The 27618-nt window shown below is 36.9% G+C and overlaps 1 protein-coding gene across 15 annotated transcripts in view; it reads right to left on the bottom strand.

The window, feature by feature from the left end:
* SIPA1L1 (signal induced proliferation associated 1 like 1) overlaps window positions 1–27618 on the bottom strand; it is a 389114-nt gene that overhangs the window by 203062 nt on the left and 158434 nt on the right. The window lies entirely within an intron of this gene.

Genomic DNA, 27618 nt, shown 5'->3' on the forward strand with positions numbered 1-27618 from the left:
TTAACAAAGGGCAATAAATAGTGGAGAAGTGACTAAACAAAGGAAAAAAGGGGGTTAGGCTCCTAAGGATGATAAATTGTGGGAAGGTGACTAGGAAATGTATGGTGGATAAGAAGTGTTTAGTAAGATTTGTTACACAGACTCAAGTGTCATTCTCTTCTTCCTGGTATGGCAGATGGGGTGCCCTGCTTACACCCCAAATTTATGCCCTGCTTTACAAATGGAAACTTACAAATGGAAAATTTACAAATGGAAATTTATGCCCTGCTTTCTGGAAGAAAGGGGGAGGGCAAAAAGCTCTTCCTGTGTGTGATGTTTTTAGACTCCCTTCAGTCCAAACTAATTTTCATGCCAAAGTGGCATATTTTGGGGTGGCATATTCTGATCCCCTTCATGTTCATAAAAATAAAAATAAAATAAAACAAAAGCACTATTAAAAGAATAGAAGTGCAAGTCTCAGAAAAGAAGATGATATTTGCAATATATAAATCCAGCAAAGGACTCATTAGAATATAAAAAACTCCGACAAAATAAGAAAAAGACAGGTCACCCAAAAAGGATATCAAAAATGGCCAACAAGCACATGAAAAGGTGTTCAACGTCATTCATTACCATGGAAATACAAATTAAAAACCACAAATGAGATAGAATTACATACTCATCCAAATGGCTCATATGCAAATATCTGACAATACCAGGTCTTAGGATGTGGAGCAATTCAACTCTCATATGCTGCTGTGAGAGTGTGAACTAGAAAACTGTTCAGCAATATCTAATAAAGCAGAATATAAACTGTGGCCTAGCAATTCCACTCCTGGGGAAATACCTTCTAGGAATGCATATACGTAGATCCTAAAGACACATAGATTTAATGAAGCATTAATTGCAATAGCCAAAACTCAGTAACAAATAAATTGTGGAATATTCATATAATGAACACTATACAGCAGGGGGTCAATCAATTTTTTCTGCAAAGGGCCAGACAGTAAGTATTTTAGGGTTTGCAGGCCAAATGGTCTCTGTGCCCTGTTACAACTACTCAACTCTGCCTTTGGAGTGCAAAAGTAACCACAGACAATATGAATGGGTGTGGCTGTGCTCCAATAAAACTTTATTTACAAAAACAGGCAGTTTGCATGCTACACAGTAATGAACATAAATGAACCATAAGTGACTCAACAACACAGATGAATCTCACAAACTTAATGTTGAGACAAAGAAGCCAGACACATGACAGAATGTACTGTATGATTTTATTTTATAAAGTTCAAAATTAGGTAAAACTATGTAAATCAGGATAGTAGTTACCTTTTAGAGGGGGCAGTAAAGCCTAGGGGGAAGGAAGAATTCTGGCAGGTTAGTAATACTGGTTTCCCTGGTTTGAATGGTGGTTTTCTGGTTATACTCAATTAGGAAAATCCATCAAAGCGCTCCTTTATGACACATTTGTCTCTATATGTGTAACACTTGAATAAAAAAGTGATATATTTTCAATTTTTATAAATAAAGAATACGGGCTAGTAATATAAGTGAATGATTTCTCAAAGCTCACTAGCCCCGGACATCAGACACTCGATGCAGTAGCTGTAGCTTTGTACCCTTGCTAAACGCGGTCCAGAAACAACACCCCCGCCCCTTTGCTTAGTGTGATGTCTACATTACAACTAAACCTCTGTGCTGAGTAGCAGGTAGGACTTTGGAGAATGAGCTACGATTAAATAGAACACACAAGAGTGGCAGGAAGAGAATGCAATACAGAGGGAGAGAGGGAAGTAACAGATGGTGCATGAAGAGACTGGTAGAAATAAGCCCCTACATTTTAACATAATCTGCTGAATAATCTATACAGAATAGAAAGTAAAGTAAGCAGCTTAGAAACACAATGTGGAAGGTTACTAAACTTGTCTTTTGGACAATAATAATGACATTTTAAAAGCTGACTAGTGCTCCTGACAGACCGTTGAAGGGATTTTGTTTCCAGTACAACAATTTCTTCCAATCTAACAGGTTAAACAGGCAGCAAGCTTCAGCTTTTCAAATGAAAACGCAAATTGGACAGATAATACAGTCTTGACTTTTTAGGTCTGCATATTTTAAACAATTTCTATACCCTGGTTTCACCTCATCCCTCTATACTGTGTCTGAAAATTTAATTAGATATTGTGACTTCCCAGGGATCACAGGAAGCCATTAAATTACCAAGGTTGTGCCCAAATATATGAGGAGAGGCAGAAAATACAAAAATGCCTAAGATAACAAGATCACGGGCATCACATTCTATTAATATGGGCTTATATCATGAGTGAAATAAAGAGAGAAAGAGTAAAGAAAAAGTGAAAAGAACTGACATCCACTCACTATACTGTATTCACTGTATAACTGGTAAGTGCAAGAAACTGAAGTAGACGCTAGAAATCCAAGGACAAAGTTCCTGTCTTTAAGAAGCTCACAGTTATAAAGAAGATGAAAAGCCTATGCATCAATAATTTAAATCAAATGTCACAAAATTTACACAATATTTACAAGTGCTATAGAGCTATGAATTAACAGAAGAGAATTACTAAATGGAGGAGTGAAATGCAAATGGGGAGAGATGGGTGAGGAAAGGAAGTCTTTACCTAGTAGATAAGAGTTGAAATGGGTTTTGAATGATTAAAGACGGGTAAGACAAGAAGAGGAACAGAGCATTATTCCAGGCAGAGGGAGAGAATATGCAAAGGCATGGAGGCATGAATGAGTCAGTCATGCTTGAGGAATAAGAGGAAATCTGAGGCTTCCAGAACATGGTGTATAAGGACAAGCTAAGACTGAGATGATGGAGGGACTTGTCAATTATACTAAGTTCAAATTTTATCTTACAGGCATTATGGAACCATTCAGGTGGGAACTGGGGGAATGAGAATGGAATACAAAGAATAGAGGGGGAGTGATAGGTCTCCAGATATATCTTTTTGCATAGTTTTGACATTTATAACCACAGTACTGTTAAACAAAAGAAAAAGGTAAACAATCAAAATCAAACAGAATGTGAAGGTAACTCAAAATGAAACACATTCAGTAATAAGGGAACTGCATTACAAAGGTATAAGTAACCACACTTAACTGAGTACAGAAGAAAAGAACTAACCTAACCGCTGTGGAAGCCAGTATCTTGACTATATACTCTGAGACTAGAGAAAAAACAAAGAAAGGAATGGGAAAGACCAGAATGAACTGTATGGCATCAGACTGGAATCAGAGATATCATGGTTTTTAATACATACTTCAGTAGATAATAGATATTGGTAGAGGCAGATATGTGTAGCTCTGTCCTCTGACAAAGACTAGGAGCAATGATACCCCTGGAGCAATGAGCACATGTAGCACCCAAATACTGGCTTCTAAACACCATCCTCCAATAAGGGGAACCAGGACTACTTAGAGAAATGTCTGGCTGCAAAGCTAGGAAAGGGAAAGTACCAGATGAACCTAGAACATTTTGTGGTACAACAAAGTAAGGAGTGCTCAAAAAAAGATATGGATTTATCAAAAGGGCTGGAACTAACCTGAAGGGGCCAAATCTGGGACAATCTGAGCAAAAAAATTAAACAATTATATTAATACATTATAACTTATAGGATAAAACAAATACCCAGGAGTCTATATCGATAAAAAATAAGTAACTGAATACACAAATAAATGGGCAAGAAGGCCAAGCTCTTTCTTGTAAGAGAATTTCAATTAATAAGTGTAGAGAAGAATGATGGAAATAGAAAAACCACCATTTGACAAACAGCACATATTAAAGAAGACAAAGGAAATAAAACAACTAAATGCAATGTTGGATCCTAGACTGGATCATGGTCCAGACATAAATATTACTGAGATAAGTGACAAAATAAGGTCTGTAGCTCAATTAACATTACTGTATGAACGTGAATTTCCTGATTTTGATAAGTTTACTATAGGTATATAAGACATTAGCATTTTGGTGAGGTGGGTGAAGGGTATGTAGAAATTGACCTATTTTTGCAACTTTTTAAGTCTAAAATTATTTCAAAATGAAAAGTAAAAAATAAAAAGAAAGAAAGAAAAAGAGAAAAAAGAAAAGAAGCAAAAGATGAGAGACTGTGAGTTACAATCATCTTAATCTAAAACCTAGCTTCAGGGCTTCCCTGGTGGCGCAGTGGTTGAGAGTCTGCCTGCCGATGCAGGGGACACGGGTTCGTGCCCCGGTCCGGGAAGATCCCACATGCCGCAGAGCTGCTAGGCCCGTGAGCCATGGCCGCTGAGCCTGCGCGTCCGGAGCCTGTGCTCCGCAACGGGAGAGGCCACAACAGTTGAGAAGCCCACGTACCAAAAAAATAAAAAATAATAAAAAAAATAAAACCTAGCTTCAGTCCCTCTTCTCTCTGTGCCAAATATTAAAGCTAAGAGTTTTTTTTTAAGATATATATATATATATATATACACATAAATGTATAAATGAGAAGCTTGAAAGTAATGAATAGAATATTGTAAATAACTAAACAGAACTGATAAAAGAACTGAACAGAATTTTAGAACTAAAAATACGATAATAGAAGTTTAGAAAAAATTAATGGGACCTCCCTGGTTATACAGTGGATAAGACTGAGCTCCCGGGCTTCCCTGGTGGCGCAGTGGTTGAGAGTCCACCTGCCGATGCAGGGGACACAGGTTCGTGTCCCCGTCCGGGAAGATCCCACATGCCGCGGAGCGGCTGTGCCCGTGAGCCATGGTTGCTGATCCTGCGTGTCCAGAGCCTGTTTTCCGCTACGAGAGAGGCCACAATAGTGAGAGGCCCGCGTACCGCAAAAAAAAACAAAAAACAAAACAAAACAAAACAAAACAAACAAAAGACTGTGCTCCCAATGCAGGGGGCCCAGGTTCGATCCCTGGTCAGGGAACTAGATCCCACATGCTTGCCGCAACTAAGAGTTCACATGCCACAACTAAGGAGCCCACGAGCCGCAACTAAGACCCAGTGCAACCAAATAAATAAATAAATATTTTTTAAAAAGATCCCTACACTTAAAAAAATTCATTAGGTGAATAAATTAGATTTGGACACAGATGAATAATGGATCAGGAGCTGGAAGACAGATCTAAAAAAAAAAAACCATCTAGAATGCTTCCCAAATAGAGAGATGCAACCATAAAAGTGACATTAAGAGACACGGATGGTAGAATGAATAGGTCTAACATTCACCTAAGAGGAATACTAGAGAAAGATAATGGAGAGAATCAATACTGTAAATGACACCAATCCTAGAATCCAGAAAGGCCAACAAACAACAAGCAGAGGGGAAAAGCAATACTGAGGGACATCAGAGTAAAACTGCAGAACACTAAATAAAAAGCAATCCTAAGAGCAGCAAAGAGAAAAGAGAATCACCTACAAATGAACACCAATTAAGATGACTCTTGATTTCTCAGCAGCAACAATGGAGCCCAGAAAAGGACTACTATCTTCAGTGACCTAACAGAGATAATAATCAACCTGGAATTCTATAACTAAAGACAATTCCTTCTAGAACAATAAACATTTTCAGCCAAACAAAACCAAGAGTTTACCATCAGCTGACACACTAAATTATAAAGGAAATGACCTTTGCACAGAAGTAAAATGATACCGGATAGAAGACCTGAAAGGCAAGAATGAATGATGACTTCACAAAAGACAACAGTTAACAAATAGATGAAAGATGCTCAACTTCATTAGTCATCAGAGATACACAAGTTAAAATCCCCAGTGTGGTACCACTACATACCCACTGGAATAGCTAAAATTAAAAGCCATGTTGACAAGGATGTGGAGCAAACGGCACTTCCCTTATACCTTTGGTAGGAGTGTTAACTGCCCACTTGAAAAACTGTTTGGCGGTATCTACTAAAGATGAATGTATGCATACATTATAACTCTGCAATTCAATTCCTAGGTATATACCCAACATAAACAGACACATGTGTGGCAAAAGACATGAACAAGGATGTTCACAGCAGTGCAATTCATAACAGCCCCAAACTGAAAACAACTCCAGTGTGTATCCATAACAGAAAGAAAAAATAACTGATGAATTCATATAATGGAATGCTGCAGTTAGAAAAAGAAGAAAATATTTGCTACCTGCAACAACATGAATATATAATGCTGAGAGAAAGAAGCCATACACAAAAATACATGCTATATGATTCCTTTTATATAAAGTACGAAATCAAGCAAAATTAATCGTCAATGATTATAATTTGAAGTCAGAACAGGTGCTTTTAGAGTGATAGACTGTTCAATTTCTTGATCTGAGTGCTGGTTACATAGACAAGTTCAATTTTTGAAATTTATTGATCTGTCCACATATGATTTGTCACCTTTCCGTATGTATGTCATACTTCAGCACAAATTTATTTAGAAGCAGAATGAATGATGAGCAAAGATACTGGCAGGAATATTACAGAAAAAAACGCTGTGTTCTTCTCATTGCAACCCACCAGGTGGCACACAATTTTCATTTGTATTATTACTGATGATGTTCACATTGATGAACTGATTAAGGTGGTATCTGCTAGTCTTCTCCACTGTAGAGCTACTTACACTTTTCCTCTTGGTAGTTAGTAAGTATTTCTTAGGGAGGTACTTTGAAGCTATGTACATATACTGTTCCTCATCAAGATTTCAATTAATCAATCCATTCATTCTTACATTTATATTATTCATCCATGTATTCAGTGGGTTATAGTACATTATTATTATGGTTTCTTATAATCAATCCATTATTACCGTTATATGTTTCATAGCCCAATCAGCCCAAGATTAGGCTGGTGGAAACCCCTTCAAGATGGCTTCTAGGTCATTTTGACATGACCTCATCATTTTCTGAGCATCCCCTTACTTTCTAAAACTAGATGTTTCAGTCTCATTTTGTACTTTCTTACCATTTCTACAAGGAGCCCTGGTTCCTTTTATTAGAGAGTGGTATTTAGAAATCAAGATCCAAGGTGGGATCAAGATGGCAGAGTAGGAAGATCCTGAGCTCACCTCCTCCCATGGACACATCAAAACTACAACTACATATAGAACAACTTTCTCTGAGAACCACCTGAAGACTAGCAGAATAGCTCATCTACAACTAAGGAAATTAAGAAAAAAACACATCAAGATGGGCAGGAGGGGCAGAGACACAGTCTAGTCAGAACCCACACCCCCAGTGTGACAACCCACAAGCAAGAGGGGATATCACTAATGTGGAAGTCCTCCCTAAAGAGCAGGTGGGCCCTGCACCAGTGAGATGAGCCCCCACAATGTCTGGGTGTGAAAGCCAGCAGGGTCATGTCCAGGAGAGCTGGAGGGCTATGAGAAACCAAGATGCTTTTAAAGGGCTTGTGCACATACTCACTCACTCCAAGTCCCAGTGCAGAGGCGGCAGTTTGAAAAGCATCTGGGCCATACATAAAGGAGATTGAATGACCAATGTTATGGCAAGTGCCAAAGGGGCAGGGATCTGTTGAAACTTTCTCCCAGAATGAAGTTCTGGTGGGTGCCATTAAAAAAATATATATTTTATCCTCTCTCTACTGAGCTGGCCTGGCACTGGTGGATGCTGTTTGTGACATCTGCCAGGTATCTTGCTTGTGCCCCTCACCCAGTCCCAGCTTTCCCCTGTGGACCTGCTCCAGCCAGCACCCTCCCAAAGTGGCTCTTCTCCCACCACACCAATAGGCAGCCTCTGTTGGGATGGGAACCCCCCAAAGCAGATCCTGTCCCTCTACACTGGTGGGTGGCCTTGGTCCAGATCGCAACCCCTCCCCAACAAAGTGGCTCCTACCCCTGGAGGCCAGCCCTGCCCACCAGCACAATTGCAGCAGTCAGAGCCAAGCCTTATAACAAGCCAGCCTAGGGGCCAACCCACCCCACAGCGCATCTGCAGGAACTGGAAGACCACCACAATAGGAGGGTGCATGCACCCCACATGGGGGAGTCTTCTGGGGCACCTGGCTCTGGTGACCAAGAGGCATTGCTCATCTGGGTCCCACAGGAAACCCTCTACATAAGAACTCTCCTTCAAGATGAGGAGACACAGCTGATCTACCTAATACGTTAAAAATATATATATATATGCTAAGAGTTAGGCAAAATGAGGAGACAGAGGAGTATGCTCCAATCAAAAGAACAAAACAAACCTCAGAAAGTGAACTAAATGAAATGGAGATACCTATCTGATAAAGAGTTCAAGGAAGTGGTCATAAAAATGCTCACTGAATTCCGGAGAATGTATGAACACAGTTAAGAACTTCAACAAAGAGACAGAAAAAATAAAAAAGAACCAATCAGAGCTGAAGAGTACAGTGACTGAAATGAAACTACACTAGATGAAATCAACAGCAGATTAGATGATGCAAAACAATGAATCAGTGATCTGGAAAAGAGGGTAGTAGAAATCACCCAAATGGAAGAGTAAGAAGAGAAAAGAATTTTTTAAAATGAGGATAGTTTAAGGGCTCTCTGGGACAACATCAAACATATTAACATTCATATTATATAGGTCCCAGAAGCAGAAGAAAGAGAGAAACGTACAAAAAACTTATCTGAAGAAGTAATGGCTGAAAACTTCCCTAACCTGGCAAAGGAAACAGACATCAAAGTCCAAGAAGCAAAGAGAGTTCTCAAAAAGATGAACCTAAACAGACCAACACCAAGACACATTATAATTCAAATGTCAAAAGTTAAAGATAAAGAGAGAATTTTAAAGGCAGCAAGAAAAAAAGCAACTAATTATATATAAGGGAATCCCTGTAAGACTATCGGCCAATTTTTCAGCAGAAACTTTACAAGCCAGAACAAAGCGGCATGATATATTCAAAGTCCTGAAAGAAAAATACTTACAACAAAGAATACTCTACCTGGCAATTATCATTCAGAACTCAAGGACAGATAAAAAGTTTCTCAGATAAGCACAAGCTAAGGCACTTAATATGCCTTATAAGAAATGTTAAAGAGACTTATTTAAGAAGAAAAGAAAAGGCCATAACTAGAAATGAAAATATATGAAAGACATTTTATAATAACCTATACGGGAAAAGAATCTGAAAAAGATCACAAAAGAAGTCTCAATAAATTTAAGAAGAATTTAAGAAGAAATCATATCAAGCATATTTTCCAACCACAACAGTGGGAAACTAGAAATAGACTACAAGAAAAAAACTGGAAAAGACACAAACACATGGCGACTAAACAACATGCTACTAAACAATCAATGGGGCAATGAAGAAATAAGAAAATACCCTGAGACAAATGAAAGGTTGGAAGGTTGTGTTTAAACTTCCAAAATCTATGGGATACCACAAAAGCAGTTCTAAGAGGGAAGTTTACAGTGATATAGGCCTACCTAAAGAAACAAGAAAAATGTCTCAAATAAACAATCTAACCTTACACCTAAATGACCTAGAAAAAAAAATAACAAAGCCCAAAGTTTGTAAAATGAAGGAAATAATAAAGATCAGAGTGGAAATAAATAAAATAGAGACCAAAAAACAACAGAAAAGATCAATGAAAGCAAGAGCTGAAGCCTGGAAAATATAAAAAATGGCCAACCCTTTAATCAGACTCATCAAGAAAAAAAGAGAAAGGCCCCAAATAAATAAAATCAGAAAGGAAAGAGATGTTACAACTGATACCACAAAAATACGAACGATCATAAGAGACTACTATAAACAATTATATGCCATCAAATTAGAAAACCGAGAAGAAATGGATAAAATTTTTAAAACTACAATCTTCCAAAAACCAGGAAGAAATAGAAAACCTGAATAGACCAAGTTACTAGCAATGAGATCGAATCAGTAATTTTAAAAACTCCCAAAAAAAAAAAAAAAAAAAAAAAACTCCCAATAAATAGAAGCCCATGGCTTCACAGCTGAATTCTACCAAACATTTAAAGAAGAGTTAAAACCTGTCCTTCTCAAACTTTTCCAAAAATTGAGGAGGAAGGCAAGCTTCCAAACTCATTCTACAAGATGAGCATTACCCTGATAACAAAACCAAAGACACTGCAAAAAAAAAAAAAAAAATTACACAATACCCTTGATGAACAGGATGTAAAAATGTTCAACAAAACATTAGCAAAGCAAATTCAACAATACATTAAAAGGATCATACCCCATGATCAAGTGGTATTTATTCCAGGATGCAAAAATGATTCAACATCCACAAATCAATCAACATGATATACCACATTAACAAAACAAAGGATAAAAATCATATGATCATCTCAGTAGATGCAGAAAAAGTCATTTTCACAAAATTCAACACCCATTTATAATAAAAGCTCTCAACAAAGTAGGTACAGAGTGAACACACTTTAATATAACAAAGGCTATATATGACAAACTCACAGCTAACATCCTATTCAATAGTGAAAAGCTGAAAGGTTTCCTCTAAAATCAGGAACAAGACAAGAATGCCCACTCTCACCACTTTTATTCAACAAAGTATTGGATGTTGCAGCTACGGCAATTAGATAAGAAAAAGAAATAAAAGTCAACCAAATCAGAAAGAAAGAAGTAAAACTGTCGCTATTTGCAGATGACATGATACTATATATAGGAAACCCTAAAAACTCCAAGAACTATTGGAATAAATGAATTCAGCAAATTGCAGGACTCAAAATTAATATGTAGAAATCTCTTGCATTTCTATAGACTAATAACAAACTATCAAAAAGAGAAATTAAGAAAACAATCCCATTTACAACTGCACCAAAAAGAATAAAATAACTTGGAATAAATTTAATCAAGGAAGTGAAAGACCTATCCTCTGAAAACTATAAGATATTGATGAAAGAAATTAAAGATGTCACAAATAAACAGAACGATATACTGTTCTCACAGAATGAAAGAACTAGTACTGAAAAAATGTATTACAATCAGTATTAGAAAAAATGTCCAAACTACCAAAAGCAACATACAGATTCAATGCAATCCCTATCAAAATATCAATAGCATTTTTCACAGAATTAGAACAAGTAATCCTAAAATTTGTATGGAACCATAAGGGACACCAATTAGTCAAAGTGACCTGGAGAAAGAAGAACAAAGCTGGAGGTATCATGCTCTCTGATTTCAAACTATAATACAAATCTACAGTAATCAAAACAGTAAGGTATTAGCATAAAATAAGACACATAGATCAATGGAACAGAAGAGAGAGCCCAGAAGTAAACCCATACACATATGATCAATAAATCTATGACAAAAAGGCAAGAATACACGTGGGGAAAAGACAGCTTTGCTTCAATAAATGATACTGAGAAAACTGGACATGCAAAAGAATGAGTCTGGATCACCCTATTATACCATATACGAAAATAAACTCAAAATGGATTAAAGATTTGAATGTAGGACCTGAAACCATAAAACTCCTATAAGAAAGCATGGGCAGTCAGCCCTTTGACATCAGTCTTCAAGATATTTTTTTTGGATCTGTCTCCTTGGGCAAGGACAACAAAAGCAAAAATAAACAAATGTACTACATCAAACTGAAAAGCTTTTGCAGTGAATGAAATCAGCAACAACTGAATGAGAGAAGATATTAGCAAATCATATATCTGATAAGGGGTTAATATCCAGAATATAGAGAGAATTCATATAACCCAATATCAAAAAACAAACAATCCAATTAAAAATGGTCAGCAGACCTGAACAGACATTTTTCCAAAGAAGACATACAAATGGCCAATAGACACATGAAAAGATGAAATTTACAATGAGATAGCACCCCACACCTGTCAGAATGGCTATTGTTGAAAAGATAACAAACGTTGGCAAGAATGTGGAGAAAAAGAAACCCTCATTCACTGTTGGTGGAAATGTAAATTGGTACAGCCACTATGGAAAACAATATGGAGGGCCCTCAAAAAGTTAAAAATAGAACTATCACATGAGTCAGCAATTCCACTTCTGTGTATTTACCTGAAGAAAATAAAAGTACTAATTTGAAAAGATATATACACCCCTATGTTCACTGCAGCATTATTTACAATAGCCAAAATATAGAAGCAACCAAAGCATCTGTCCATCAATAGATGAATGGATAAAGAAGAAGTGGTATATACACACACACACACAATGGAATATTAATCAGCCATAAATATGAAATCTTGCCATTTGTAACAACATAGATAGACCTAGAGGGTATTATGCAAAGTGAAATAAGTCAGCCAGAGAAAGACAAATACCGTATTATTTCATTTATCTATAGAATCTAAAAAACAAAATAAATGAACAAATGAAACAAAACAGACACAGATTCACAGATACAGACACACACTGGTGGTTGCCAGAGAGGATGGGGGGTGGGAAGGTGGGCAAAATCAGTGAAGGGAATCAAGAAGCACAAATGTCCAATTATAAAATAAGTCAGTCATGGGGATGCAATGTACAGAATAGGGAATATAGTCAATAATACTGTAATAACTTTAAATGGTGACAGATGGTAACTTATCATGGTGAACTTTATCATTCATGAACTATGTAAATGTATCACTATGTTGTACACATGAAACAATTATAATAACTGTATATTAATCACACTTCAATTAAAAGAAAGAAAGAATTCAAGATCCAGGTGTTAGATGTGCTTATTGTTATTGGGGGCTACCCTCAGGCACTCTTAGTGAAAGAGCTAGGGAATACAGTGGGCCCTCCATATCCATGGGTTCCACATCCACAGATTCAACCAAACATGGATGGAAAATATCGGGGGGGAGGGGGAATTCCACAAAGTTCCAAAAAGCAAAATGTGAATTTGCCCTCCACTGGTAATTATTTACATAGCATTTACATGTTATTTACAACTATTTACATAGCATTTACATCACATTAGGTATTATAAGTAATCTAGAGATTATTTAAAGTATAAGGGAGGATGTGCGAAGGTTATGTGCAAATATTATGCCATTTTTACATAAGGGACTTGAAAATTCTCAGATTTTATATCTGCAGGGGTCCTGGAACCAATCCCCCACAGATACCAAGTGACAGATGTATATATGTGCTTATACATATATACATACACACACATCTACATCTACATCCACAGGATTTTTCAAGGAACTCAATAAAGTGATTATATATAAAGTTTACATGAAAAGTCAAAGGCCCAAGAAGAATCAAGATCCTCCATAAGAAGACAGTAGTGAGGGACTTGCCCTACCAATGATCAATTACAACATAGCTGTAATTGTAGATTAACACAGAAAGGTTGAATTATTTAATAGTGGTACTTACACATATGTTTACCCATGTGGGAGAAAAATTAATTTGAATCCTTATTCCACTTTTTATATTAAATTCATTTCCAATTTAACTGAACACTTGTATGTAAAAGGCAAGATTATAAAACTTTTAGTAGACAATAGAAGTAGATTTTATGGCCTCAGAATATGTTAACAACATAAGAAAGAAAAACCATAAAGAAAAATAATAAATTTGTTCTGTATTAAAACAAAGAACTTCTGTTCACTAAAAGAGTCATGTACCACAATGTTCACTGCAGCTCTATATACAAAAGCCAGGAAGCAACCTAAGTATCCATTGACAGATGAATGGATAAAGAGTATGTAGCACATATATCCAATGGAATATTACTCAGCCATAAAAAGAAATGAAATTGAGCTATTTGCAGTGAGGTGGATGGACCTAGAGACTGTCATACAGAGTGAAGTAAGTCAGAAAGAGAAAAACAAATACCGTATGCTAACACATGTATATGGAATCTAAAAAAAAAATGGTTCTGAAGAGCCTAGGGGCAGGACAGGAATAAAGACGCAGATGTAGAGAATGGACTTGAGGACACGGGGAGGGGGAAGGGTAAGCTGGGATGAAGTGAGCGAGTAACACTGACATATATACACTACCAAATGTAAAATAGCTAGCTAGTGGGAAGCAGCCACATGGCACAGGGAGATCAGCTCCATGCTTTGTGTCCACCTAGAGGGTTGGGATAGGGAGGGTGGGAGGGAGAAACAAGAGGGAGGAGATATGGGGATATACGTATGTGTATAGCTGATTCACCATGTTATACAGCAGATACTAACACACCATTGTAAAGCAATTATACTCCAACAAAGATGTTTAAAAAAAAAAAAGAAAAAAGAAAAGGATAAACCACAAATTAGAAAACACATAACCAGCAAAATATAATTATCTAGAATATATCTCTCATAAATTTGTAAGAAAGACAGACAATCCAACAGAAAAGTGGACAAAAATTATAAAAGGAAATACAAAAGCTCCTTAAACACATGAAATGATGCTTTGTTTCTTTAGTAATTAGGGGATTACAAATAAAAAGCACCTTTACACATCTATCAGGTTGACTAAATTTTAAAAGTCAGACAATGTCAAGTGTGTGGCAAAGATGAGGAGCAATGGAAACATTCAGACTCCAGTGGGGCTCATCCACTGAAACAACCATTTTGAAAACTGTCCAGCATGAGGATACCCTACCAGCCAGCAATTTCACTCCTGAGTTTATGGTCTCCAGAACTGTCACTCAGAGACAAATACATTATTCACAACCACAGAAAACTGCAAACCCAAATTCCAACAGTAGAATGAATAGGAAAACAAAATATGCCTTTGTTTGCAGTAATATCAGTGAACTCTGATGCTAAATGCATCAGTGTGGAAAAAGTCAAGGGAACAATATCCCTAAATACTTTTTCAGAAAAAGATTAGTGATAAACTAAATTTTTAAAAATTAGATACCAAGCTCACTGAAGCCTGGTCAATACCCCTTAATAGTCATTAAAAGCCTTCCACAGTTTTGTGCTCAGAACTGTTGAATGTTTCCAAGATACAGACAATTAAGTCCTCCAAGAGATAACACAGCATAACTTCCTATAGCTCTAAACACAACACTGAGCCCATGGCAAACACTAGATTAAACTAACAAAATCATAGGTCTCATTTAGTTTTTTAAAGAAGAGGGTGCTTAAATTCCCACGGTCTATTGAATATACTTGCGAAGGCACCATCTACATTGTGATTTTCCAATTTTTTTTTTTTAAGTGTTTAAAGACTGAAAAACATGTTGTTTTGCTAGTCAGCTACTGAGACATGGGAGACTGCTCCTAAGAACTTATACCAATTAGACCAGCAATTCATTTAAAAATCTATATTAGACCAGTATAACTTTCCACCGCTCACCCCCCAAAAAACCATGTTTTTAAATCAATGCAACAGGATTGAAAACAAAACACTCATATGAGCAAAATGCTCTGAACTGTATCTGCAATCTTCTGACAGCAATGAGCTCTGATGACACCATGTGCTAAGCTGACCCAGCTGAGGTTAGAGTGAAGTGTGTCCCACGAACCTCGTAAGTACCCTCAAACCAAACCAGTTGTAACAATTTGGAAAAAGCATAAGCTATGTACTTAAATTTGGCATCAGAGATATAATCTATTTTCCTTGATTTAAAATGTTATATAATAGTGTTCAGAATTTAGAATATTATGGTCCCTATTTTATATCAGTGGGTGTATGTACAAATCTTTAAAACAGATGGTAACTTCCATGGAAACATCTAGTGACAGTTCTAGCTGATTCAGCTCTAATTCATTGTTTTCTTTCTAACGATACTATTTGAAAAAGAGCAATTCTGTAGCCCACAGAAAAGATCTCTATTTTAAGCAGAGGTGACAATCTTTACTTATGTAAGAAGCAGTTATACAGGTTAGCAAAAGACATGAACTGTAATGGAATACACTAGAGATAAGTCAGGGGAAACCATTCGTTTCATTCTCAAGGGTATGTACTAAGTGAGTGAATAGGTCTAACGGTCACCAAATTGATTAAGCCATAATTTTGCTACACAAATTCTCCATTCTTTCCTTCAGAGCACACTGGATAATCAGAAGGCAATGTTTGCTTTCCTCTCTACAGCAGCAACTGTGCATTTGGCCTGAACTCTAAATAATCAGGTTCTTTATGAAATTCTTGAAATTCAGCCAATATACAGATCTTTTCACTCAAAATAAGCAAGAAGGAAACAGGCTCAAATCATAACTGTCATATTTAGCTACTCAAAATGGAGGAGAACAGCCTTCTCGGACAAGTTGGATAAACATGCACAGACCTCACCATCACCATACATGCTCCACTGTCACTAAAAGCAGAACTGTTGCTAAGAACCTGAAGTGGGAGTATTCAATTGGATGTCTGATGACATCAACATCTATGGCTTAACATCTATTGCACACGGATCCTTGGGACTAGAGAAACACCCACAGTGATCCTGAGGACTAGAGAAGCTGGGCCACATTCCAGATAACTTATAGTTTACCCGCACCCAGAAGGAAAAGAACCCACACATCTTCTGGGGAAGTCAACCCTACCCCATGTGGTTGGCCCTCCCGCCATGGCACCCATAAATCAGAGCCCAGGGGCACAGATGGATAGAGTCTCCACAACGCTGAATTCAACCTTTTGGTCCTATCATTTACTACAAATAAATCTATGATAAACAACTGAAGGCGTTTAGAACATGCTACTCCAAAACATGCTGATTTGGCATACTAACTATTTTGAGCAAAGGCACTTAAAAACAACAGGTGAGAGAAAGGCACTCTAACCTCCCCTTTTCTTCCTGAAGACAGGAGATAAAAAAACACTCCCATGTGAAAGAGACCCTCCCTGCACCTGGAAGAAAAGAACATTTTCATCACCAGAGACAGGGAGTCAAGGTTGAGAAGAACCTGCATGAACAAACCTTTTTAAAATAACCCTGTTATTTTCCTTTAGCCTCTGACTGTATCTTAGTTATTTTTTCACAATCACTACTCTTTGTTCAACCTGATAGCCTCTGCCTGTATCTTAGTTATTTTTTCACAATCCCTACTCTTTGTTCAACCTGATATATAAACACTTAGGCCTAACTGGTTCTTTGGGTCTTCATTTTCCCGTGAAAGATCCCATGTACACGTTAAAAAATATATATCTATATGCTTTTTCACTGTTAAGCTGTCTTATGTGAACTGAATTCACAGGCCCAGCAAGAGACCCTAGGAGGGAAAAGGAAAAGTTTTACCTCCCCAACCCAATCACCATTCTAAGAAAACCAGCAATATGGAAAAAAATATCAAATTCAAGAATGCCCAAGGAAAAAGAGTATTAACATGACAAAACAAAGAACATGTTTTTAAAAGTAAAATGAATTTCCACAAGAAATGCAAGGAAATATGATATCCACAAGAAAAGAAAAGAGAAAATGATTATTTTTGGTTAAAATAAGATTACTGGGAAATATAAGTACGAAGGGTGATTAGCATCTGATCATGGAGGTCTGTAGTCGGATTTTACACTTTGGATCCCATCTCCAGTGGACATCCTGGGATCTGTCCATTATCCTCTTGCTTTGGCCTCTTCCTTTCTTCCTAGAAACATGTTCTAATCTCCTTTAATTCATAAAAAGCTTGTCCCTTGACCCAAACACTCCTCCAAAATAAAGAAGTAATGCGGTAAGAAGATGTCAGTGATGATTTGGAAGTTCCTGGCTTAAATAACTGGGCAGATGGTTCTCTCACTAGATGAACAATAAAACTAAAGGGAAGGGTGGGAAATGGGGGAGAACTTGATGATGACATACAAAATTTAAAGTGTCTTTAACAGAAAAAGGTTATAAACTGAGAGCCTGTGTACTCAACTTGGTCCATGGGCATGTTTTCTTCTGCCCATGCAGTATTTTACAAAAATTCAACCCATCCTTTAAAATTCAAGGTATTTAACATGCAAATCCTGATTTACAGCTTCTCTTGAGAAACTGGGAGATCTGGTAACTTTGGGCCAACATTCCCAAATAGCAACAAAGGCCAGAGCCAAACAGCCTGCATGGGGCCTGCACTCTCTCCTCCCATGACTGTCTTCCTGACCCTGAATCTATGTCAACAGCCACTTATCACCCCACTTACCCTGTTGTTTTTCTTAGTGTATAAAAATATTTTTTTCTTACCCAAAGGCCTGCTTTTTACTCACTTACGTTGTTAGCCAGGCTCTTAAGCTTGTGGATCTGCTGTAGAACAACAGAGTCAAGAAAGGAGTTGAAAATGTGGGTCTCTGGCTGGTAAGAGAAGAGAGGGCTAGAGCTGGGGTGTAAGGTAGGTTTGAAATAGGTTAACGTGGAAGGAGACTGAGCTTACAAAAGAGAATGTATAAAAGGAGGTGGCAACTGCGGATGGATCTTTAGGAAATGCCAATAATTCAAGTCAGTAAAAGACAGGGTAACAGTAACAATAAGTAAAGGGCAAGTTCAAAGAGTGAGAGGTTCAAGAGTTCAAAATGAATTAAGTTGATGGTGCACAGATTACAGCAAAAATTCATTCAGTTGTGAGACCAGTGCTATACAGAGAGATGAGGGTCCACTGTAGAGTAATCTATTTATCAACAGCAACAGCAAACCAAATCTAAACTATCCATGATACTGTACTACGTATCAGTTAGTTAAGGTTAATACGGGAAGATGTATCTTTTAATTTCTGTCAATATAAATGTTATACCAAGTTCTCTCTGAAAGACTTTTTTCATTCATCAGAATTATCATATGATATCTAAATTAAGTCGCATTTTACATGTTAAAAGCATTTTCAAATAAAGAGCAGAGGCAGAAAAATACATTAGGTACAGTTCAACAACAAACTGTTGTCAGAGAATAATTTTTATTATCATAATAAAACTGGTCAGCTAACAAATGGAAAAAGTCACCAGGTTTTCCTCCAGATTTCTATGTAATGAGTAGAGGGGAAAAGTCCATTTAACATTAAAAGAGGTCTTCCCTGGCGGCACAGTGGTTGAGAATCTGCCTGCCGATGCAGGGGACACGGGTTTGTGCCCCGGTCCGGGAAGATCCCACATGCCGCGGAGCGGCTGGGCCCGTGAGCCATGGCCGCTGAGCCTGCGCGGGAGAGGCCACAGCAGTGAGAGGCCCGCGTACCACCAAAAAAAAAACAAAAACAAAAAACAAAAAACATTAAAAGATATACATGAATTTAAAGCATCACATTGGCAAAAGCCATCAGACTGTGAATAAGTAGGAATATTTCTGTATATTTGGTTTAAAAAGAGGGTAATTTAGAAATCCTGCAAACTAAGACAAGTTTCTCTGTAACAGCTTTTTTTTTTTTTTTTTTTTTTTTTCGGTACGCAGGCCTCTCACTGCTGTGGCCTCTCCCGTAGCAGAGCACAGGCTCCGGACACGCAGGCTCAGCGGCCATGGCTCACGGGCCCAGCCGCTCCGCGGCACGTGGGATCTTCCCGGACCGGGGCACGAACCCGTGTCCCCTGCATCGGCAGGCGGATTCTCAACCACTGTGCTACCAGGGAAACCCTGTAACAGCTTTTGTACTAGATTACTAGATAGATAAACAGGATGCAGTATAAGGGTAGAATTCATAAGGAAATAGAAATTCAGTATAAAACACATGTGAAAATGCTCACCCTCATTAATTATCAAGAAATAAACATTAAAACAAAAATGAAATAGCCATCATATAACTATTAAATTAGCATGGTAATATTTTATACATTTATAACTATTAAATTAGCAAAATAATTTTGGTACATTGACACTAATAAGCCTGAATTAAAACTCCTTGTGGCCCTGTATATTGGGGTGGCACCTATAATCGTAGTTAATGTTCAGCAAAATGCTCATAACCCTTGTAATTGATGGCTAAGTCATCAGTGGTGCTCCTAGACATGGATCTTATGTAAATAATACAAGAGAGGCAAAAGGTTATATGAATGAAAATACTCTCTGCTACAATGTTTGTTAAAAAAAAATAAAGAATCTGGAAACAAGCAAATTGTTGAATGAGACACATTGTATAGAAAATTATAATGCATCCACAGCTAGAATATATGTTTATATATATACTGGAATGGCAGATGCATGGAGTATTTTTTTTAATGTTTCAATATTCTTTTAATAATAGAATAGGTGAAACAGGAAGAAAATCTGGCATCATTTTATAAAAGTGGCACAGGGACAAAAACTGTAGCCATAGTTCTAAAGAGAGAGCACAGAGAGAGATGGGTTTTAACAACTGAACTAAAAAGAGGTAACCAGCTTTAGAAAATGAGAAAGCTACCAGGGACCTCAGGGAGAAGAGCTTCAACAAAATGGTAGAGACATAAATCTTACGCAGAGAACTGTTTACTAAATATTGGAGGTGAGGAAGTGTGTGACTCAGGCAATGCTGGGAAAAAAGAAACAAGCAGTAATCTGGAGGAAAAAAGAAACATGATAGTAGCTTGGGGAAGAATTAGGATTGAGAACAATTTTTTAGGCTATAAAATAGAAAGAGAGTGACTAATCAGTAAAGAGAAAAATTGAAAATTCAGAAGAGAAGGAAGGAACACGATGAAATAGCTCTTGGAGGCCACATGGTACAAGTACTCAACTTATATGGAACGGAACTTGGTTTTTTATTCTCTGTTCCTGTAAAGGACTCAAATTTGTCTACCGAAATAATACTTCAATGAAAATTTTGATATCTTCTTAAAATAAGAGACACTGTTTAGAACATGTCACCAACAGTATCTGAGCATAAAAGCAAGCAACACAATTCAAATAAATGATTCTCACACTGACTTCTAAAAATGCTAGAGGTCCTAAGTTAAACCCCAAATAAAAACTGTGTCAGTGTGATGAATGTTTTGCATGGATCTAAAATTCACATTTTTCTTCATTTTAGTATCACTAAAATCAGGATGCATCTTATAATCACTGGCATCTTAGCACTGTGCCATAGTTTAAAAAGCTATGGTCTTCTCCTTAATGATACACAGAATAATGATATGTCTTACAATTGAAGGCATCTTAAATTCAATAAAATGTGGTTTCTCTCTGTCCTTACAAACCACTCTCTCACGTTATTATATAACTAAAACAGAAAAGAGGAGAAGGGAAGAGAAACTTGGCATATGCAATTTTAAACTACTTTTCTTTTACAAAAATATAAAATTGTGAACATTTTACCAGGCAGATTTCTGTTTCTATAATTAAATGATCCCCATGGTCCTGATTCAATAAGGTTTATTCCTGCTCATAAATGTGGAACATAAATCACATATATATACATTTATGTTTCACAGCTCTCCATGTAATCGATAGCCATTTTACAGCACAGGAAAAGTGATATTTAAGGAAAAAGGACAACTAAAATAGCATACTTTCACTTATACATACATTAAAACAAAATAATTTCCTAATGAACAAAAATCAGAGACAATGTGCTCTAGAGCCCACGAGCCACAACTACTGAAGCCCATGTGCCACAACTACTGAAGCCTGCGCGCCTAGAGCCTGTGCTCTGCAACAAAAGAAGCCACCGCAATGAGAAGCCCTCGCACCACAACGAAGAGTAGCTCCTGCTCGCCGCAACTAGAGAAAGCCCGCGCACAGCAATGAAGACCCAATGCAGCCAATAAATAAATAAATTAATTAATTTTAAAAAAAAATCAGAGGCAAGAACATTTTATTAAAGATTTAAAATTTTTAATAGAAATGCCATTTAAAGGAACTATCAGTTAGGCATTTTAAAATATTCACATCTTTGCAACTTTTCTGTAAATCTAAAATTATTCTAAAATAAAGACTTTACTAAAATAAACAAGTAGACATACATATTAACAATTTTTACTGGCAGTTTCATTGGTGTTTTAACCTCAACAAATAGGTTACCTGAAAAGATAAAAGCTTAAGAAAAATACTTAATGAAACATTTACAGTATCAAGTTTTTTTTTGTTTGTTTGTTTTTTTTTTTTTTTGCGGTACGCGGGCCTCTCACTGTTGTGGCCTCTCCCGTTGCGGAGCACAGGCTCCGGACGCGCAAGCTCAACGGCCATGGCTCACGGGCCCAGCCGCTCCGCGGCATGTGGGATCTTCCCGGACCGGGGCACGAACCCGTGTCCCCTGCATCGGCAGGCGGATTCTCAACCACTGCGCCACCAGGGAAGCCCCTACAGTATCAAGTTTCTTTGGCAATTACCATAATCACAACAATGAGCAACTCCAAACTGGCATGCATTACAAATTTTTAAATATTTTACAAGGAAACCAAACTCACCACCTAATACATTTATTATACCCCTACCTATTCTACTGGAAATGCACAAGATAACCAAATCAATGAAATCAGCATCTTAAAATGTTTCTCCAGCATAATCAACTTACGTTGGGCCAGATTTACTCATAAAACATTTTAAAGTGATTCTGAATATAAATATGGGCTCTGTATCAAATCTAAAATAGGGACCGTGCCAGAAAATTCCTTCACGACCTTCTGGTTCTAATAACTTTGTTAACTTACAAAGCACTTTCACACAGCATTGTTCTTAGGATAAAATGAGCTATACGATCTTCCAATTTTTAAATACTATTATTTACATTGTTTGTGGCTAAACTTTGGCAAAGTTCATCACACTGATATATATATTAAGCACATTTTTTTCATTAAAGGTCAGAGGTTATGATGGCTATTAAAATTTCAAGACCATCAACCAGGATAGATGTTACATCATCATCATGTAAGAAACTGCAACTAATTTCATTTGAAATAAGAAAAGGGGAATATGCAGTAGAATTCAAAACCTCTAGTACTTTATCACTCTTCTATAAAATGTGAAGACAATCAACATTTTCTATTTAATATAAGCAAAACATTAGTTAGAAGAAAAAACGAAACAGTTTCTGCCCTCAAGAAAATTACAGTATACAGGGGAAAGAAATATAAAGACCTATAACATAGGGCATAACATGGTAAGCGTCAGAGGAGTTTTATGAGAATACAAGGATGATAAAAACATACCATTAACTGAGAAGTGTATTAGACCATAACTGGATTTGCATTATTGCAAGTGAAAAATATTTTTTCTGGACTAACAGATATCTCTCTGGACTAAATACCTTATCAGTAGCTTATTTTAGTTCTCTGTAAAAATTTTTAAAAACTGATGTTTTCATATTTAATAAACTCACTATAGTTTATTCCTAACCTAATAACCAAGAAACTTTGTTTCTGACCCTTCAAACTATTCAGATTTCACAAAGATCCTTAGAGCAGTTAAAACCAAAATTGGCAAATAAGAGCATCAGCCCTTAAAGGTAAAAAGATTTTTAAGGACTATAATGCCATATCTAAAGAATTCTAATTCCTCATTCTAATTCCTTATAAGAAATGATTTATTCTTATAAGAAATGATTTAGTATCTTCTTTTGTGAGCTGCATGTTCACAACTTACATCTTTGGCCAAAGAGAGGGTAAGAGGGAATGGAGGGTCTGGCCTTTATTGATTTACAGTTCTTTATGTATTCTGGATATGAGTCCTCCGTTCAGTATATATGCAGTATACTGCGGATATCTCCCCGTCACTGTGTGGCTTGTCTTTTCACTCCTTTAACAATGTTTTTTGGGCTTCCCTGGTGGCGCAGTGGTTGAGAGTCCGCCTGCCTATGCAGGGGGCACAGCTTCGTGCCCCGGTCCGGGAGGATCCCACATGCCGCGGAGCGGCTGGGCCCGTGAGCCATGGCCACTGAGCCTGCGCGTCCGGAGCCTGTGCTCTGCAACGGGAGAGGCCACAACAGTGAGAGCCCCGCGTACCGCAAAAACAAACAAACAAACAAACAAAAACAATGTTTTTTTGACGAAGAGAAATTCTTAACTTTAATGTAGTTCAATTTATCAATTTCTTCCTTTATGGTTAATCTCAATGGAATTCAAATACTATTCCCTAAATGTAAAAAAGAGACACTTAGACTACTTTCAATTAACATACTAGCCTGTTTATAAAATAAAGTGAATATTACACATCCCTGAATATCTCATAATTAAAATGAGGGTGCCGATAACTTAGTACATCAGCAACTTTTTCTTGGTAGTTTTGCTTAGATAATCTCTAGTAATATAGAAGGAATTACTCTTACTTTGTATCCTGAAATGAGAACTAAAAATAACTTAGGAAGATAAAGGTGTTAAGACTGATAATTTAAGATATAATACCTGCATAACAAATTATCATATTATGACATAATTACATATTCTTTGAACAAGAACTTGCTTGACAGTATGAGGCATGCAAAGCAGCAAAGTACTTTAGAGACTTAAGTAAGAATCTGATCAAGAATACGCAAGATGTCGTGTTTATATAAATTACACACATAGGAACAGCTTTCTTTTCTATTTTTATAATCTTTGTATTGAGCCACCATGCCACTAATCAAGTTTTATTTATAACAAGTACATCAAAATGACATGATGAATATGGGAAAAGAATCAGCCGTGGAACCCATGATATAAACATCTCATTTATGCAACAATCACTCGAAGAATACATTTTTTTCTTGCCACTTTTTAGTTTAGTTTAGGTTGGTGTTAATAACAACTCATATAGGCCCTCTCATTTGAAGAATTCAAAGAGCTTGCCAGTATTCTAACTTTGTATAAGAAGCCTTTCAACAAGAATATGCTATACTCCATCATCAAAAATTGATATAAGCCTTGTAAGGAACATTTGGTTAACCATCCACCTATGGTTAAACTGCACAAACTAAAAAGCATACTTTATCCTGTCCTGGCCAGTCATGAATATCAATACCTACCCTCACAATGGCCAATAAAAAGGAAAGAAGCAAAAGAACTGGGAGAGAAACTACACTGGGGAAGAAAGAAAAGATTATAATGAATCCAGGGTTGCCCAGCAGCAACCATATTTCTGAAAAACAGAATAGATATTGCACGTTATATTGTTTATTCAGTTTATAAACAACGCTTGGTGCCTATACAGAGTCACATTCACAGACCCCTCATCTCAATTTCATGGCCCCAGTTGGAAAGGCACTAAAACAGATGTTACAGAGTTTATGTACTGTACTTAGAGAAGAGCTCCTGCAGCATTTACTGAGAGGCACTCCACTATTCTTTCTCAAACACAATTCTAACAGGCTTATTCATGATCATTTCATAAAAGCAGTAAACCAGAAAGGGGACGGGAAATGGGACTGCTGCCAGAATCAGGCACACCAACAGCAGAAAAGCAAAGCCTGAAAGAGACGTAAGTAGTACACCACCACTCAACAGTCCTCAAAAGCTTCCCAGTAATTCCAAACCCATCTTGTAATTATAGTCCATAACAGTGACCTCCGGTATCGAGAAAAGATTATATTCAGTGTACTTAACACAATTTTTCTCAGAAATCCTTAACATAGAGACTTTAAACCTTAAAGAGGACACTTCACCAAAGAGGATATAAAGATGGCAGACACACGAAAGATGTTTAAAATTATTCGCCGTTAGGGAAATACAAATCAAAGCCATGACGAGGTATGACTACACACCTGTTAGAACAGCTAAAATGAAAACTACTGGCAGTAAGTGGTGGTGAGGATGGGAAGCAAGGAGAACTCTCAAACATTGCTGGTGGGGATGCAAAATGATACAACCACTCTTTTTTTTTTTTTGGTGGTACGCGGGCCTCTCACTGCTGTGGCCTCTCCCGTTGCGGAGCACAGGCTCCGGACGCGCAGGCTCAGCGGCCATGGCTCACAGGCCCAGCCGCTCCGCATCATGTGGGACCTTCCCGGACCGGGGCACGAACCCGTATCCCCCGCATCGGCAGGCGGATTCTCAACCACTGCGCCACCAGGGAAGCCCGATACAACCACTCTTGAAAACGGTTTGACAGTTTCTTTTAAAGTTAAACATACACTTACCCTATGATCCAGAAATCACACACCTAGGTATCTACCCAAGAGAAATGAAAACTTAACATTAACAGAAAAACGTGAACACAATTGTTTATAGCAGCTCTACTCATGATCATCCAAACTGGAAACAACCCAAGTGTCCTGCAATGGGTGGAATGTATAAACAAACTGGTACATCTGCACAGTGGAAGACTCAGCAGTAAAAAAGAAGGAACTACTGATATTTGCAACAGCTCAGATGAATCTCAAAGGCATACTATGTGAAGTAAGCAAGTCTTAGAAAGTTAAATAGTGTACGTGAAAATTTATAGGTTGTAGCTAAAGCAGTTACTAAAATTTTATAGCTATAAACTTAAGCCTATGCTAGAAAATAAAAATTTCAATTCACTTCCACTTTAAACTAGATAAAGAGTAAACTAAATCCCACAGCAAGAAAAAGGAAGGATATTAAAAGTTTAGAGCACAAATCTGAAAACAGAAAAATAGTAAAGAAAAAAACAACAAAACCACAGTTGATTTTTTTTAAAGGGCAATAAAACTGACAAACTTTTATTTAGACTGACCAAGAAAACATGAAAAAGACACCAATTACCAAAATCAGGAATGAAAGAGGAGGCATCACTATTGACCCTATAGAAAAAGATTATAAGGGAATATTATGAGAAACTGAATACCAACCTAATTTAGGTGAAATAGACACAATCTTAGAAAGATATAAAGTAGTAAAACTGATTCAAGAAGAAACAGAAGATCTGAACAGACCTGTAACAAGAAATTCAACTAGCAATTACAAATCTTCCCACAAAGAAAATCCCAGGCCCAGATGCTTCACTGCTGAATTCTATCACATATTTAAAGAATAAATCCAGTTCTTCACAAACTCTTCCAGAAAACAGAGAAAAAGAGAACACTTCCCAACTCCTTTTCTATAAATTCAATAGTATCCTGATACCAAAGCCAAAGATATTACAAAAATAGAAAACAACAGATCAATATCCCTCATGAATATATATATAAAATTCAATTAGTAAACCAAATCCAGCAACAAATAAAAAAGATTAGATACTATCACCAAATGGGATTCATCCCACGAAGGCAAGTTTAACATCTGAAAATCAATTAACATAATACAACATGTGAAAACAAATTAATTTAATACAATATGTTAATAAAGGACAAAAAGCCACATGATCATATCAATATATACAACACCCACGCATGATTAAAAAAAAAATTCAGCAAACTAAGGGAACAGAAGGGAACATCCTCAGCCTATAAAGGTTATTTGTACAAAACCTACAGCTAACATACTTAATGTTAAAAGACTGAAAGCATTCTCCCAACATCAAGAACAAGATAAGGATGTCCACTCTCACCATTTCTATTTACCATTCTACTGGAGGTTTTAGCTAGTACAATAAGGCAAAAAACCCAACCAACCAACAAAAACGGTATCCAAATTAGAAAGAATTAAAACTGATAGCTTTCAAAGCCTCAATTTTCTAGATTTTCAGTACCCACACACACATAGTACCAAAGAAGACAACTTATGTTTAAAAACAAGAGCCAATGTGCTTTTTGTGTGGTAAATATTAAACCATGGATTTCCCTTAGCCTAGCTTGTCAACATCATCAGTCATCAGGAGTATGAAAGTTCTTCATTGAAATTAACAAACACAAGCAAGGAACTGAATATATCAATTTAAAGACTAACAGAAAAAAAATTTTGCTGAACTAAAATGTATTCATTTTAAAATAGCTGACACATTTTCCAAGTGTCAATACATTTTAATTGTATCTTAATCCTTTGGAATTAAATTATATAGGCTTCATAATATCAGCTTCTCTCCTGACATAACATGCA

This window comes from Kogia breviceps, chromosome 3 (assembly GCF_026419965.1).
Source record: "Kogia breviceps isolate mKogBre1 chromosome 3, mKogBre1 haplotype 1, whole genome shotgun sequence".
Classification (NCBI taxonomy): Eukaryota; Metazoa; Chordata; class Mammalia; order Artiodactyla; family Physeteridae; genus Kogia; species Kogia breviceps.